Source organism: Myxine glutinosa, chromosome 2, assembly GCF_964187855.1.
Source record: "Myxine glutinosa chromosome 2, kmMyxGlut1.1, whole genome shotgun sequence".
NCBI lineage: Eukaryota > Metazoa > Chordata > Myxini > Myxiniformes > Myxinidae > Myxine > Myxine glutinosa.
The window spans coordinates 194,968,462-194,985,971 of NC_136262.1; positions in this window are offsets into that span (position 1 = coordinate 194,968,462).

Here is a 17,510-nt window from a genome sequence, read left to right on the forward strand (position 1 = left end):
CAAGAGGGGAGTTTAGAAAGTGGATGATTAATGAAAGACGAACATTGATAACAAATTGGGTTTGTTGTGATTTTCAAGTTAGCAGTCCGATTCAGAACAATGGAGGAGGGATGGAATGAATGTGAATTTAGACCATGTAGTGAGGGAGACGTATAAGATATTGAATTTCTTTTTTTTGAAGTGGAATGCGTTGGAGAGGAAATTGAGAAAAGCCTTTTAAATAGGAAGAAAAACAGCGTGTTGTAATATACCACTGAAATAAACACAGAAGGGGAAAGGTTAAACATATTTAAATAATATTTAAACAGAACTGTGAACAATCTTCTATGCACAAAATACCAACGGGGGGAGAGCCGAGAGGGACCACCACGAGTCATGTGAACAGGGCAAACGGTGGATGGCAAGGAGATAATGGGGGCGGGGCGAACAGCACACCTGGACAGAAAATACAGGATGAGACAACAGTACACGTGGAGAAAGGAAAATAAGTTTTTTTTTTTTTGTTTTTTTTTTTGTTTTTTTTTATGGGGGGGGGGGGGGGAGTGGGGATTTAGAACGTTAGACAGAGTATTATGTTCGGGGTAGAAGGGAAAAAACTAAGAGCCAAGCAAAACACGCTTAAGTTAACAAAACACCGACGGGGGTACAACTCCAAGGCCACACACGAGGAGCAGAACACGATTAATTAATTACGAGTTACAGGAAATTCAAACCAAAACTAACTATAATCAAACAATAACGCATGGACGATAAAATAACGAGTTGAAATTTGACAATCTATCTGTGGAAATGGGGGAGAAACACGTGGTCGAAGAACGAACGAACGAATAAGAATGAATAAACGAATGAGCGCAGAGAAGGTAATGTCTTATTTTTTTTGTTTTTTTGAGTTGAGATTTACATAAGGAAGTAGGCTATGGGGTGAAAAGACTGCGAAAACAGAGAACGAAAGTTATTGGTTTCACAAACGACGGACCGCTGAGAGAAAAACAAAGCCTCAAGGTTGTACAGTGTTCACTGTACAAGGCCTCAAGACACGACACAAATTAACACGATTTTCAATACAGGTATGAAAGATTTGCACCGAAAATCTTCGTCGGGACAATATACGTACATACACCATAAAATAAATACAGTTATAACGAAAATACAAATGGGAACAATTACTTAACTTCGATTTCGATGGAGAGCGTGTAGAGCTGCGAATAAACGAGCCCTCGCCAGCAAGACCGGAAACGGACCTTGCTTGTCGACAAGTTGGAAGATGCCGACCAAGTCATGGAGAGGTACCTCCAGTTCAAGAGGAGCTTGGATGATTTGCTTCTCCCCTCCAAAGAGCTGCATCGAAACCTGCAGCAATCTGCCAGGCAGCTCTCCATTACCCATTTCTTCAGCCCTGCTCCCTCCACCTCAACACCACCAAAACCCTCCTCTCCTGCCTTCTCTCAGCGTCCTCACCAGCGTCCTCGCAAATACCCTCAACTGCTCTCTCTCTCTCTCTCTCTCTCTCTCTCTCTCTCTGCCTCTGCCTCTGCCTCTTTCTGCCTCTGCCTCTGCCTCTTTCTGCCTCTGCCTCTGCCTCTTTCTGCCTCTGCCTCTTTCTACCTCTTTCTGCCTCTGCCTCTTTCTGCCTCTGCCTCTTTCTGCCTCTGCCTCTTTCTGCCTCTTTCTGCCTCTTTCTGCCTCTTCCTCAGTGCACGACGTTGCAAGACTATCATTTGGTTCATCCTCAGACTTCGTGGAATTCATGGGATTTTAATTCATCACCATCATTATCACCATCAGCATCATCCTTTTGAAAGTTGCAAGTGTTTGTAAAATAAACATAGGGGCAATACACCTGGCGCTCACCTGGTAGAATAAACAGTATATTATACTGACTAAAGGTATTTTAAACCAATTTGAATGCTTTCTAGAAGACAGGGCAGCATGTAGAATGATACTAACATATAATCATAAGACTTTAAACAAACAAACAAACAAAAAAATACCTCTTTGGGGGAGCAACCCTTACCCCCCCCCCCCCCAAACCCCCATCCTGTATACCTCCTCAGACCCCAATTATTCTAATGCCTTGAACAAAATTGGTACATCACGAGTTTTGAAGGTTGTGGTGAAGTTTCATTGAAATTGTTTGTCGTTTCAGAGAAAAGAGCAAATACCTATTTTTGCCTCTCATGGGCCGATTTTTTTATTATTTTTTAATGCTGTGAACAAACTTTCGTAAAACATGGGTGATTAAGGTTGTGGTCAAGTTTCATCAGGATTGCATATGTACATTCTGAGAAAAAAGCAAATACCTATTTTGGGGGACAACCCCCCCATGCACCCTCTCAGGGCCCGATTTTTTTTTTTTTAATGCCGTGAACAAAATTTTGTTACATCACGGGTGATGAAGGTTTTGGTCAAGTTTCATCGAAATATTGTGTGCAGGATCTGGGTCTCCCTGCACATAGAGTAGGATCTCCCAGGAATCCTTTTTTTTTTTCTTCCCCCATAGTTTAGCCATTGCAGCAAAGATTGTTATTTCCATCAGCGAAGCGATGGGTCTTATGTTCTCGTATGAATGAATGCAAAAGGACATTGAAAAATAAGTAGTTTCATTCATCTCTGTTCTCTGATGACCTGATCTGATTTGATTAGAAAGACATTATTTTCCATATTTTATGACTCAAACACTTATTGGTCAAAACACATTTGCACAATCAACTTTTCCCTGATTAGATTATCAATATTCCTTTCATTGTTCTGCTGCCTTGAAAACATCTTTAAAATGATAAAAACTCTTAACTTACTCTATAAACATCTTTAAAATGATAAAAACCCTTAACTTACTCTATAAACATCTTTAACATGATAAAAACCCTTAACTTACTCGATAAACATCTTTAAAATGATGAAAACCCTTAACTTACCCTATAAACATCTTTAAAATGATAAAAACCCTTAACTTACTCTATAAACATCTTTAAAATGATGAAAACCCTTAACTTACTCGATAAACATCTTTAAAATGATGAAAACCCTTAACTTACTCGATAAACATCTTTAAAATGATGAAAACCCTTAACTTACTCTATAAACATCTTTAAAATGATAAAAACCCTTAACTTACTCTATAAACATCTTTAAAATGATGAAAACCCTTAACTTTATAAACAGCTTTAAAATGATAAAAACCCTTAACTTTATAAACATCTTTAAAATGATGAAAAACTCTTATCTGGAGTGAGCAACTTACTCTATAAACGTGTTTAAAATAATGAAAACCCTTAACTTACTCTATAAACATCTTTAAAATGATGAAAACTCGAGATCTCGCAAGATTTTGTCAGCGAGGGCACGGTTTTTCGAAGCTGTACACGCTCTCCACGCTTTCGAACTTAAGTAATTGTTCACAATTGTATTTTTGTCGAAACTGTATTTATCTTTCGGTGTGTGTACCTATAGTGTGTCCCTTGGAAGATTCTAGGTGTTAATCTTTCATACCTGCATAAAAAATCGTCGGTTATTTCGTGCCGCGTTTTTTGCGACCCAGTACCTTGTTTCCTACCTTGAGGCTTTGTTTTCTCTCAGCAGTCGATTGTGGTCCAATTACTTTCATTCTCTCAGTTTTTCCCAGTCTTTTCACCCCATACGTCCTTGTTTAAAATCTAAACTAAAAAAAACAAAAAAAACACACAAAACATTTCCTTCTTTGTTCTTATTCGTTTATTCGTTCTTATTAGTTCGTTCGTTCTTCGATTCGATCACGTTAGCCTGGTGTTGGCTTAGCGGTTAGGGTGCCGGCTTGGGATCCCAGAATCCTGGGTTCGAATCCCGGTCAATCGCTGAATTAACACCAGGGGGGTTGACTCAGCCTGTCATCCTTCCGAGGTCAGCAAATTGAGTACCAGCTTGCTGGGATGAATGATCCCGGTGTGTACCCCGGTTTAGAATAGGTACACCGTATCCCTGCGCATCGTAAGAGGCGACTAAGGGTTGGCGTCAGGAAGGGCATCCGGTCATAAAAACATTGCCTCAAACAGTGAACCATGATTGTCATGGGCCCCGCAAGGCTAACCCCCGCTCTAGCGGGGAAAATGGCCTCAAAACGTTCATTCATATTCATTCATTGTTCTTCGACCACGTGTTTCACCCCCATTTCCCCAGATAGTTTTCACTGTTCAATTAAAAAATGTTTAAACTTTCACCTGAAGTGATGTATTCTGTTGTATATTATAACACTTTTCCTTCTTCTTCTTCAAAAGGTTGCTTTCGACTTGCTTACCAAATCTATTCATTACAAAAAAAAATTCCATCTCTTACAGTTCCTCTTTCCTACATTCCCAAAACTCACCGGCACTCCACCCCCCCCCCCCCGCCCCGCCAGCATCTTTAAACGTATGTCTGACTCGAAGGTCACAAGAAACTAATTTTCCAAAATGTTCGTTTCCCATTTAATTAATCGTACAACACTTTCTAGAATCCAAACTCGCCCCTCCCCTCCAAATATTCCCCATATCCCATCCCCTTCAAATCCCCCCTTGCCCCTTCCTTTCCTAAACTGCCCCCTCACCCCTCCCCTCCAAATCTTCCCCATATCCCATCCCCTTCAATCCCCCCCCCCCTTTGCCCCTTCCCTCCTAAACTCCCCCATAACCCCTTCCCTCATAAACTTCCCCCTCGCCCCTCCCCTTCAAATCTCCCCACCCTCATTTTTTCTCCATTTCCCCCCTCTCACGCCTCAAGCGTCCTCCCCACTTCCTCCCCCTTCCAACTCTCACCTCCATCTTCCCCAACATTCTGCCTCGCTCTGCCTCCCCCTCAAATAACACCTCACTGTTCTTCACCCATCACCATCAAACCTTTTGTCTGCCCCATCCTTCCCTTTCTCCTAGCTATTCTGAAATCTCTGACACACTGTCAACAGCTCTCCCTACCTCTTCCTCCTCTTCCACATCTTACCCTACCACTCCCCCCCCCCCCCCCTGTTCTGTATCCGATGCTCCCCCTTCCTCTTCATTAACGGTATGGACCTCAAACATCCGGGGTCTTCTCTCAAATTTGACTGATCTCTCCATACCGGTTGCTTCTGACAAACCAGGCTTGATCTGCTTAACAGAAACTTTCCTCCTTCATGATGTATCTGATTCCTTAATATCTCTCCCGGGTTACTCCCTCCTCCGGTATGATAGACCTGAGCCTCGTCCTGGAGGTGGGGTTGCTATTGACTCAGCCTGCACTGCCCTCTCTCCACCTCACCCCCAGGAATACCTCTGGCTACAGCTTCCCCTTCGCTCCCACCTTTTGTTCATATGTGTGTTGTTCAACAATGGATGGAGGTCCTCAATGCCAAACAGGAAATTAGAGCTGTCTCCCTCGACATATCACGTGCCTTCGATACGGTCTGGCACCCTGCTCTGCTCACCAAACTCTCCTCCTTTGGTATCCATGGAAATCTCCACGCATGGCTGGCGAACTTCCTCTCTCGTCATAGTAAACGTGTGGCCCTGAATGGGTTTCTCTCATCTCCTCTTCCTGTTCAGGCTGGAGTTCCCCAAGGCAGTGTTCTGGGCCCTGTGCTATTTCTGGTCTTCATCAATGATCTCTCTGACTCTCTTGAAAACCCTCTCTATCTCTTTGCTGATGACTCCACTCTCTGCCGCTCCATTCCTCATCCCTCAGATCGGCAGTCTGCAGCCTCCTCACTCTCTGCTGACCTGGACAAAATCACAGACTGGGCAAACAAGTGGAACATGTCTTTCAATCCTGACAAATCTCACACTCTTACGATGTGTCTCCGAAAAGACCGACTGGACAACCCTCCCATCTACTTTCTGAATAATCCTCTCCAAGAAGTTCTGTCACACAAGCTTTTGGGTCTCACTATCTGCCATGATCTTTCCTGGGAAAACCACATTTCCAAGCTGGCCTCCAAAGCCAGTCGCCGACTGGGCATCCTCCGTCGTGCGAAGTCCTTCCTTGGCACACCTGAGCTCCTCACCACATACAAGGCTTTCATCCGCAGCTCAATGGAATACTGCTCTCCCCTCTGGGCTGGTGCTCCTGCCTCACACATAGCTCGTCTTCACGCTGTTTAAACCAAAGTGTTCAGAATCATTGGAATCTCCCGCGATGACGCTATCTCCGAGGGCCTTTCACTTACTCACCGCAGGCAGGTTGGTGGTCTTTCCGTCTTCGACCGACTCCTCTCCGGCCTTGCTCCCCCAGCTCTCTCTGGGCTCTGTCCCCCAAATATTCCTGCAGGTCGCACAAGATCTGCCTGCAACCCTCTTATGGTTAAACTGCCAAAATCAAGACTCTCTGCTCACCTCCACTCCTTCATTCCTCTTTTCTCCTGCCTCTGGAACAAACTCCCTTACTCTCTTCAATCCCACTCCTCCCTCCAGGTCTTTAAATCGGCTGTTCACCACCATCTCTTATCTTCCCCAATCCAAAACCTTGATCTTTTCTACCCCCGCTAATTTCACGCCAAATCCACTTTTTTGAGGTGACTTTTGTCTTCTTTCCTGGAAGTCCTTGGTGTCCTTGCGTTTTATACCTATCCTGCCTCCCCCCAGGCCCTCTGCCTCCCACACATCTCCCGATGTCCCTGCCCTCAAATGTTGTGTTTGTGTGCTTCCTCCCCTTCTCTCCCCATCTTGTCGACCGCTCCCATTTTTATATACTTTGTTTACTTGTTTGTTTGATTTGTTTGTTTGATAAATGTTAGCTCTTTCACGAGCCTCGACTCTGTATACAAAAAAAAGAAAAAAAAAGTCTCCCAAACAGTGATGACTCCATCTACATCTCGCTGTCTGATAATATGGACCAACTTCTATCTACTCATCCCAACTTTCTCTCCCTCCTATGTGGTGATTTCAATTGTCACCATGCCAGTTGGCTGGGTGTGGGTACCGCTCTCACCAGCCATGGCTCCTCAGCAAAGGACTTCTGCGACTCACTCGGACTGACACAATCTGTCAATTTCCCGACCCGGATCTCAGTCAACGGAGCATCTTCTCTTCTCGACTTCGTTTTGACTAACTTCCCCTGCAAATGTCTACTGCTCTTCTTCTGCTCCAAATTGGCTCATCTGATCATGTGCTTGTTAAAGTGGACTTCTCTATGACCATTCTCAGAGAGACTCCTCAGCGCCGACGAGTCTGGCATTTCACTCAGTTCAACTGGCACGGTCTTCAAGCAGCCATATATATAAATCATCTGGACTGGTCTCCCACCTCTACTGCCTCTGACATCAACTCATCCTGGGAATTCTTCCAAAGTAAATTGCTCTCTCTCATGCACAGATTTATCCCATCTCGTCTTCAGTTGTCATACCCTTCCTCTCGTCCATGGTACACGGAATCTTGTGGTGAGGCTGTTGCCCAGAAACAACTTGCCTTCGCCTCCTGGAAAGCAAATCCAACGGAAGGAAATCTCATTTCCTTTCACAAAGCCAGAAACAAATGTGTCCACCCTCAGGAGAGCCAGGAAACAATATCTCTACTCTCAAGACCGAACTCTCAAATCTGCCTCCCTCTTCCAAATCCTGGTGGCATCTGGTCAAATCTGTTTCTGGTGTTTGTTCCCTCTCCATCAACTCCCTCTCCGCGAACGGCTACACAGCTGACTCCACACGTGAAAAAGCTGAATGCCTCAACTCTGTGTTTGCCTCTAAAGCTTGTGTCCCAAACCCATACCTCTCTGTACCCTCCGTACCCAGCTGCTCCTGGACTCTGTGTCCTTTCCTCCTGACAAGGTGGAAAAGTTTCTGTCAACCCTCGACTCTGATTCTGCAACTGGACCTGACGGCATCAGCCCACGGGTCCTAAAATCCTGTTCTGCCACTCTTTCACTCCCTCTCTCTGTTTTCTTCACCCTCTCTTTTGCTCAAGGTCATCTGTCATCAGCTTGGAAATCAGCCAACATCACCGCTTTACACAAAAAAGGTACAAAAGATCCTTGCAACTACAGACCAATCAGCCTTCTCCCAATTATCAGCAAAGTCATGGAATCCATCATTGCTTCGGATATGAAATCTTTCCTCTGCTCCAATGGCTTGATCTCTGATCATCAATTTGGTTTCAGAACAGGTCACTCTACTCTGGACATGCTGCTTCTGCTGTCTCAACAATGGATTGAGGTCCTCAATGCCAAACAGGAAATTAGAGCTGTCTCTCTTGACATATCACATGCTTTCGATACGATCTGGCACCCCGCTTTGCTCACCAAACTCTCCTCATATGGTATCCATGGAAATCTCCACGCATGACTGGCGGACTTCCTCTCTAGTCATAGTCGACGTGTGGCCCTGAATAGGTTTCTCTCATCTCCCCTTCCTGTTCAGGCTGGAGTTCCCCAAGGCAGTGTTCTGGGCCCTGTGCTTTTTGTGGTCTTCATCAGTGATCTATCTGACTCGCTTGAAAATCCTCTCTACCTCTTTGCTGATGACTCCACTCTCTGCCGCTCCATTCCTCATCCCTCAGATCGGCAGTCTGCAGCCTCCTCACTCCCTGCAGACCTGGACAAAATCACAGAGTGGTCAAACAAGTGGAACATGTCTTTAAATCCTGACAAATCTCACACTCTTACTATGTCTCTCCGAAAAGATCGACTGGACAACCCTCCCATCCACTTTCTGAATAATCCTCTCCATGAAGTTCTGTCACTCAAGCTTTTGGGACTCACTCTCTGCCATGATCTTTCCTGGGAAAATCACATTTCAAATCTGACCTCCAAAGCCAGTCGCAGACTGGGCATGCTCCGTCGTGCGAAGTCCTTCCTTGGCACACCTGAGCTCCTCACCACATACAAGGCTTTTATCGGCAGCTCAATGGAATACTGTTCTCCCCTCTGGGCTGGTGCTCCTGCCTCTCACCTAGCTCGGCTTCACGCTGTTGAAACCAAAGCTTTCAGAATCATTGGAATCTCCCGCGATGAATCTAACTCCGAGGGCCTTTCACTTACTCACCGCAGGCAGGTTGGTGGTCTTTCTGTCTTCTACCGACTCCTCTCCGGCCTTGCTCCCCCAGCTCTCTCTGGGCTCTGTCCTCCAAATATTCCTGCAGGTCGCACAAGATCTGCCTGTAACCCTCTTATGGTTAAACTGCCAAAATCAAGACTCTCTGCTCACCTTCACTCCTTCATTCCTCTTTTCTCCCACCTCTGGAACAAACTCCCTCACTCTCTTCAATTCCACTCCTCCCTCCAGGTCTTTGAAACAGCTGTTCACCACCATCTCTTATCTTCCCCATCCAAAACCTTGATCTTTTCTACCCCCACTAATTTCACCCCAGATCCACTTTTTTGAAATACCAACTTCTTTCCTGGAAGTCCTTGCAGTGTCCTTGTGTTTTATACTTCTTCCACACACCCCCCCCCCCCCTCCCCTATCCACGCCTCCTCCCCCCAAGCCCTCTCCCTCCCATAGATCTCCCGGTGTCCCTGCTCTCAAATGTTGTGTTTGTGTGCTTCCCCTTCTCTCCCCATCTTGTCTACCGCTCCCCTTATTATATACTTTGTGTGTCTGTTTGATTTTTTTTTTGTGTGATAAATTTTGGCTCTTTCACGAGCCTCGATTCTGTATACAAAAAAATAAAAGAAAACCCTTAACTTACTCTGTAGACATCTTTAAAATGATGAAAAGCCTTTTCTGGAGTGAGCAACTTACTCTATAAACGTGTTTAAAATGATAAAAACCCTTAACTTACTCTATAAACATCTTTAAAATGATGAAAAGCCTTTTCTGGAGTGAGCAACTTACTCTATCAACATATTTTCAGCAAAAAATCTTGTTTGACTTTGTCCTGCATTCCATTGCAATGTCATTTGCTCAACTGTTGATCATAATTGCAATTATGATAAACCACAGAGTGTATGTGTTTGAATTAGCACACAAATAGAAGTAATAGTACGAAATTAGCAAAAACACCATTTCCAACTGTGGATCGCATTGGACCTGACTGTGTCATGTAATAGTTTTCGAAAACCCCATTTCTTGGCCCTCCATGTAGCAGGTACTTATTTTGATGGAAACAAGGAGGAAATGGCTCTTTATTTAAAAGTGCCTGTAACCTTTCCCTGCAACATTGCCTTTCTCTGGCATGTAAAATCGCATGACTCCATTAATATTTCCCACCCCATGTTGCTGATGGTCAGACTTGTGCCTGCCTCGTGGGTGCCCGAGGAATGTGGTGGCAGAAATAGGAGACAATGGACATGTCAACAGAGTATATGGGATTTGAACCTTGGATCCGAGCATCATGAGCTTAGTGAATGTAGTTCTTATTTTTATATGGTATAATGCCAAATGAGCTGACCCGGGTTATCTTGTTTGAATTAGAAAAGCGATATTTCCAAACATTTCTGAAACATTATGTAATTACCTCCTCCAAAAAAGGTGGGCGGAAGTTATGTTTTCACCTCTGTTTGTTACTTGGCAAAAAAATATTTTTGATAAGCATGCTGATCACTCTGGTTTGTGTGTGTGTATGTGTCTATGTGTGTATGTACGATTGTACGTGTGTGTGTGTTTGTCTGTCCGCTCACTTATACTTGACTGCAGGTCACAATTTTTAACCAATCTTCACGAAACTTCACCAAATGGTAGAATCCTATTGGTCTGACAGAATCCTATTAATTTTTTTAGGCCAAAACGTTAAAAGGTCCACATAGGCCAAAAGTCGACCACTTTTCCGGATTCCTACAATCCTTGAATTTCATCCGATTGACTTGAAATCTGAATAGATTTTCAAATCGGCGAACTGAATCCAACCAACAACTATTTTTGAGATCAGCATAGGCCAAAACGTCAACATAGGCCAAAGGTCAACAACCTTTTCAAATTTGTAATATCCTCAGTTTTCATCCAATTGACCTGAAATTTGAATCGGATTTTCATATTAGCTAACTGAATTCAACCAACAACTGTTTGAGTTCAACATACGTCCCAGGGTCAGCATAGGCCAAAGGTCAACCACTTTTTTTCTAATTTCTAAAATCCTTAATTTTCATCTGATTGACTTGAAATCTGAATAGGATTTGCATATCAACAACAACAACAACATGCATTTTAAGGCCATGTTCCCTGCTAGAGCGGGGGTTAGCCTTGCGGTCCCCATGACAATCTTCTCCATTTTGCCCTATTTTCTGCATCTCTCCTTGTTAACCCCCTTGCCCGCATTTCTTCTTCCACTATCTTTAGCCAAGTCTTTCTCGGTCTTCCCCGTCCTCTACTTCCTTCTACATTAACTTCCATCACTCTTCTCAACCAGTCACTTTCATCCTTCCTCAATACATGACCAAACCATCTCAACCTGTTCCTCTTCACAGCATCAATCACAGGCAATATTCCCATCATCTTTCGCAATTCATCATTTGTCTTCCTCTCTCTCAACGATACTCCGCACATCCATCGAACCATTCGCATTTCCACCCTTTCCAGCCTTCGTTGCTGCTCTACGTTCATTACCCATGTCTCGCTCCCATAAATCATAACACTTCTCACACATGCAGCATACACCTTTCCCTTCAGCTTCAGCGACACTCTCCTCCTCATCAGCACGCCACTCAGTTCCCGAAACTTCTTCCATGCACATCTCACTCGAGCAACCGTTGCCGAGTCTGATCCACCTTCTCCATTCAGCATGTCTCCGAGGTAGCAAAATGTTTTCACACCTTCCAGCTTCACGCCGTCTCCAAGATCCAACTCAACATTTCCTCCATCTGCAGCTCCCTCTGTGCACACCTTACATTTGAATGTAGCTGCCACACTGGTTAATGACCCTCTCAGACCACTACATTTTTGATGAACCCACTCAGGACACATTGTACATTGAATGGAGTTCACTCCGACACCCTTCCTGCACACAGCACACGGCCACTTCCCAGTTCTTTCCACCTCACCACATGCTTTACACCACTTGCCATCACCTTTGTCTTTCCGATATTCACCTTCAGACCTTTTGTCTCCATACATTCCTTCCACTTGTTCATCTTTTCCTTCAGTCCATCCATACTTTCCGCAATCAACACCAGATCATCTGCATACAACAACTCCCACGGTAAACCCTCCTTTACGGTCTGAGCCAGCACCTCCATCACAGCTACAAATAGTAGTGGACTTAGTACCGACCCCTGATGCACTCCCACCTTCACCTCAAACTCACCACTGTTCCCGTCCTTCGTCCTTACAGCTGTGCGTGCTCTTTTGTACATTGCCATCACTACTCTGATCAACCATTCCTCCACTCCTAACTTCCTCAATGCCCATGTCAATACTTTGCGTGGAACCCTATCGAATGCTTTCTCCAGATCAACAAACCCAAAAAACAACTTCTTCCGCTTATCCATGTACTTCTCCTGCAACTGCTTCACAATGAAAAGCGCATCTGTCGTTCCTCTTCCTGGCATAAATCCAAACTGCATTTCGTCGATCTTCACTTTCTTCCTTATCCTCCTCTCCAACACCCTTTCCAATACCTTCATTCCATGCTCCAATAACTTTATCGCTCGGTACGAGCCACACTCCAGAGGGTCACCTTTCCCCTTGTATAGAGGGACGAGGGTACTCAGTTCCCAAGCCACTGGAATGCGGCCTTCTTTCACCACCAGATTACAGATCTCTGTCATTCTCTTCACACCCCAACTTCCTGCTGCCTTCAACATATCTCCCACAACTCCCGTCGGCCCTCCCGCTTTTCCACTCTTCATTGCTTTTATCGCTTCCTCAACTTCCTTCTCAGTTATCTTCTCTGCCGGTCCTAAAACTGGGTTACTCTCTATGTTGCCATCCCATTCATTCTCTGTATTCAACAGCATTTCCATATATCTTTTCCATCTTCCTTTAATTCCATCTGGGTCGACAACGATTTGTCCCACTTCATCCTTCAAGCAACTCACCCCCATCACATCACACCTCTCTTTCGCTATCTGCTTTGCAATCCTGAATACTGCTTTCTGACCCTCTTCCGAATCCAAGCGTTCTCCGAACATTTTCCTACATGCCTCCTGTGCCTTTGCTACCTCTTTCTTTGCAGCCTTCCTGGCTGCCTTATAACTTTCATGCTCTGCTGTTTCTGCTCCCGTACCCTTCGCCTTCTGCCACTCTTTGAACTTCTTCCTCTTCTCGTCAAACCTCTTTCCAACCTCAACATGCCACCACCATGTTTCCGAGTTCCTCGGTGGTCCTTTTGTCCATCCACATACCTCACCAACGGCTCCCAACAGACTAGCTTTCATTGACATCCAACCACTTTCAAGCTCAACCACATCATCCTCTACCCTACTCAGCCTCTCTTTTAATGCCTCCCTTACTGTCACCTCTTTCAACCTCCACACCTTCATTCTCGGTTGGTACTTCACCCGCCGAGCTCTCCTCGCACCTTTCACCCTTATGTCGCAGACAACCAAGTGGTGCTGTGAAACAGCCTCCTCCCCCGGGATCACCTTTGTGTCCCGGAGGTGCCCCCTATCTCGCCGACGCACCATCAGGTAGTCAACGGTTGTCGTCGAGCCACCTGACGTGTATGTAACAAGCTTATTGTCCTCTTTCTGGAACTGAGTATTACAAATCAACAAATCAGCTCCATCAGCAAACTCCAAAATCCTTTCACCTTCTCCATTTCTCACATCATATCCATAACCCCCATGAACTCCCTCAAAACCATCCATACTCCTTCCCACATGTCCATTCAGGTCTCCTCCCACCACAACAATTTCCTCATCTTTCACGTTTTCCATCAGCTTCTCTATCGCACACCAGAACTTGTCCTTCTCTTCATCGCTTCGACCAACCTGCGGAGCATATCCCGAGATGACGTTCACCAAGAGCTTTCCAATCATCATTTTCACCATCATCAACCTATCACTCACTCTAGTCACACTCACCACACTGTCTACAAACTCCTCAGAAAACAGGACACCAACACCATTCACGCCCTCCGGGCACCCTTGCCACACAAACTTGTATTTCTGTCCCTGCCTACCCTTCACCATTCTCACACCACTTCCCTTCCATCTCGTCTCTTGCACACAACATATGTCCACTCTTCTTCTGACCAATACTTCCACCACTTCTCCTGATCTCCCTGTCATTGTCCCCACATTCCATGTCCCAAACCTCAGAAACCGATCTCCACTTCGGGCTGCACCCTGCCCATATGTACTTGTGATTGTCATGGTTCTCTTTTTGAGGCAATGTTTTTATGGCCGGATGCCCTTCCTGACGCCAACCCTCTTAGTCGTCTCTTACGACACGCAGGGATACGGTGTACCTATTCTGACCAGGGTACACACTGGGAAACGTTTAAAACATGTAAATTCTGGGGGGGGGGGGGGGGGGGGTGTCAGCATCACGGCTGCGGTTTAAACATATTCCAACAATATCCAAACAGAACGATGAAAAAAAAAAACAATCCGGGAAAAGTCTCCAAGCGAGAACGTGGATTTGAGAAAGAAGGAGCAGAGGCGGAAGAAAATGAGATACAGGGGGCGGGGCACAAGCCGAGACGAGGAGGAGAGCGAACAAGCACGTGTCCGGGAGGAGAGAAAGAATCAATGTAGAATTATTTGTCTAGGGAGGTGAGGTGAGGGGGAGAAAACAAAATAAAAGAAACAAGCAATACAGCGAAGGAAATAACCCAAACCGACAAAACACCGACGGGGGGAGGGAAGCCCCAAGTCACCAGGCCGCGCACGAGGTACCACTTAGAAAACGATTAACTACACACAAGTTTGTACGAACCACAAACCAACACCAACTAGAAACACACAATAACATGTACACAGCAAAATAACCAGTGGAAATTTGACAAAGACAAGAATGGAAATGGGCATATCAGCTAAGTGAATTCGGCCACCAACTATTTTTGAGATAAACATAGGCCAAAAGGTCAACATAAGCCAAAGATCAACAACCTTTTCACATTTCTAAAATCCTCAATTTTCATCCGATCGACTTGAAATTTGAATAGGATTTTCATATCATCAAACTTAATTCAACCAACTATTTTTAAAGTCAACATAGGTCACAAGGTCAACATAGACCAAAGGTCAACCACTTTTTTCAAACTTCTAAAATCCTCAATTTTGATCCAATTGACTTGAAATTTGTATAGGATTTGCATATCAGCTCACTGAATTTAACCACCAACTATTTTTGAGACCAGAATAGTCCAAAAGGTCAACATAGGCCAAAGGTCAAGAACCTCTTCGAATTTCTAAAATCCTCAATTTTCATCCGATTGACTTGAAATTTAAATAGGATTTTCATATCAGCAAACTGAATTCAACCAACAACTATTTTTGAGGTCAACATAGGTCACAAGGTCAACATAAGCCAAAGGTCAACTACTTTATCAAATTTGTGAAATCCTCAATTTTCATCCGATTGACTTGAAATTTGAATAGGATTTTCATAGCTAACTGAATTCAACCCCCAATTATTTTTGAGGTCAAAATGATGATGCTGTACCGAGTGCAATTCTACTTTGTGGACTTTTGCCAAGTGTCACTCTACGAGTGATGTTTTTCATCTGTCTGTCTGTTTTCCTTTGTCTGTATTTCTTTGGCTGTCTGGCTGTTTGCCTGTCTGCTTGCCTGTCCGTTTGTCTGTCTGGTCCTTTGAACAAGAGATCTCAAAAAGTTCCAGATGGATTCGGACTAAACTTGGTGTACTGGTTGGGTGTGTGACAAGGCCAAATTCATTTGATTTTGGTGAAAATTTGGGAACTGGATACGAGAGTTTTTTATTTTTATTTTTCAGTGATTCTCCACCATTGAGAGATGGGGCCAAAAATTATATATTGCACGATATTTCAAAATGTTGTGGATGGATTATGACAAAATTAGGTGGACGAGTTGGTTAGGCGACAAGAACAAGTGGATTATATTTTGGTTCAGGTCCGAATCCAGATCCGGGCTATCAGTGGGATAGAAACCATAAACTGGTAAGCCTGGCGGAGGTATGCACTCTACTGAGTGGCATTCTAGTTTTGCCGTTTTCATGTACCTGCAATGTTGTTGTAGTGCGGCATTTAAAGTTAGTATATAATGCGTTTCTACTTTAAAAACCTTCGAATTCGTTATGATCCAAAGTGCCTGGAGCTGACATCATAATCGTGAACAGCAGAGAGCAGCAAGCCATCACAATGCAGGGCTTTGCTGAACACTGTTGTAAACAGACACAGTAAAGTGCAAATCTGCACCGTGCTAAGTGCATGGTTTGAGGTGTCATTAGAAAAAGAAAGTACATCTTGCTTTTAAATATTTTGTCGAGAAATTTAAAGCTTTTGAACTGCAGAAAATGGTCAACTATCTGGAATTGCCATATTTTGATATTTCGTAACATTTAATAATCAATTCCTCTAAAGTGCATTGCGACCTTGTGGGTTAATTCTCTCTTTAACAACTGCGTTATCATACATCTCATAGATGAATTGCATTTGATACCAATTCCAAATCCAGCTGGAAACCCAATAAAGTCTCATTACATAAAGACGTGGGATGCATAATAGCAACAGGCATCTACAATGCCATTTGGTTACCGTAAGGTTCCTTAAGCAGTAGGATATAAGGGACTCATATGGTGTATTACAGTGAGAGCCCATGTGGTTTGACAATCCTTTTTAATGCAACATCAGGGACCATGGAAGAGCAAGGTGGCAGGGTAGAAATGCAACATTGTGAGAGTGGGGCACAAGTTAGACACAATAAGCAAGGGAATTAATGTAGAGGAAAAGTGCGAAGAGAGAATAGGAGGAACATAATAACCTGCATGTAGTAGGGGTATTGTAGGGTTAATTGGGGTATAAAACATTGCAGGTATTGATTGGGTAGTGGGGGGGGGGGGGGGGTGAGAGGTAGGGTAACATGAAGTGGGAGTACACTGCCTGATGAAAGCTACAGATGGAAGAGTGGGATTGATAGCCTTCAGAAGGTGATTCCGCAAACAAGATTAAAGGGGAATTAAAGAGTTGAGATGTGCACTAAGCCGGGATTTGGAAAGTTTAACCAGGAGTGGTACTAGAAGAGCACGTACCTGCTAGAGTTGCTTGACAGGTTTGTATGGTTGAGATTAGAAGGTGCTACATGGGAGTATAAAGGTGGCAAAAAGAAAAAAAAGAGGCCACTGATTTGTGTAAGATGTGAGAACAACAATCCTTGCTTTTTGGATTCCTCATGAGAGATCCCAATAATAATTATAAATAATAGAGACTAACTAATTGAGATTAATCTAACTAACTAATCCCAATAATGTTGAGAGCTTTAGATTCTACAAGTTATAGCAGAGACAAATGTGATGCTGGGATCCCAGTTCATATGGAAGAACACTGACTTTGGAGTTGAAGGCCATTTTTATGATGGGGTTGTGCATCCCAGGAAAGGTTTGGGCTGATTGTGAGGCCTAAAAGCTCAAGTTGCTGGCCTTGAAAATAGGTGGATTTGTTTGACAATCCTTCTGGAGCAACAGAGTGATACTTGTCAGGATTGAGTCTTGATTAGATGCAGGTCTGATAAATGGAACA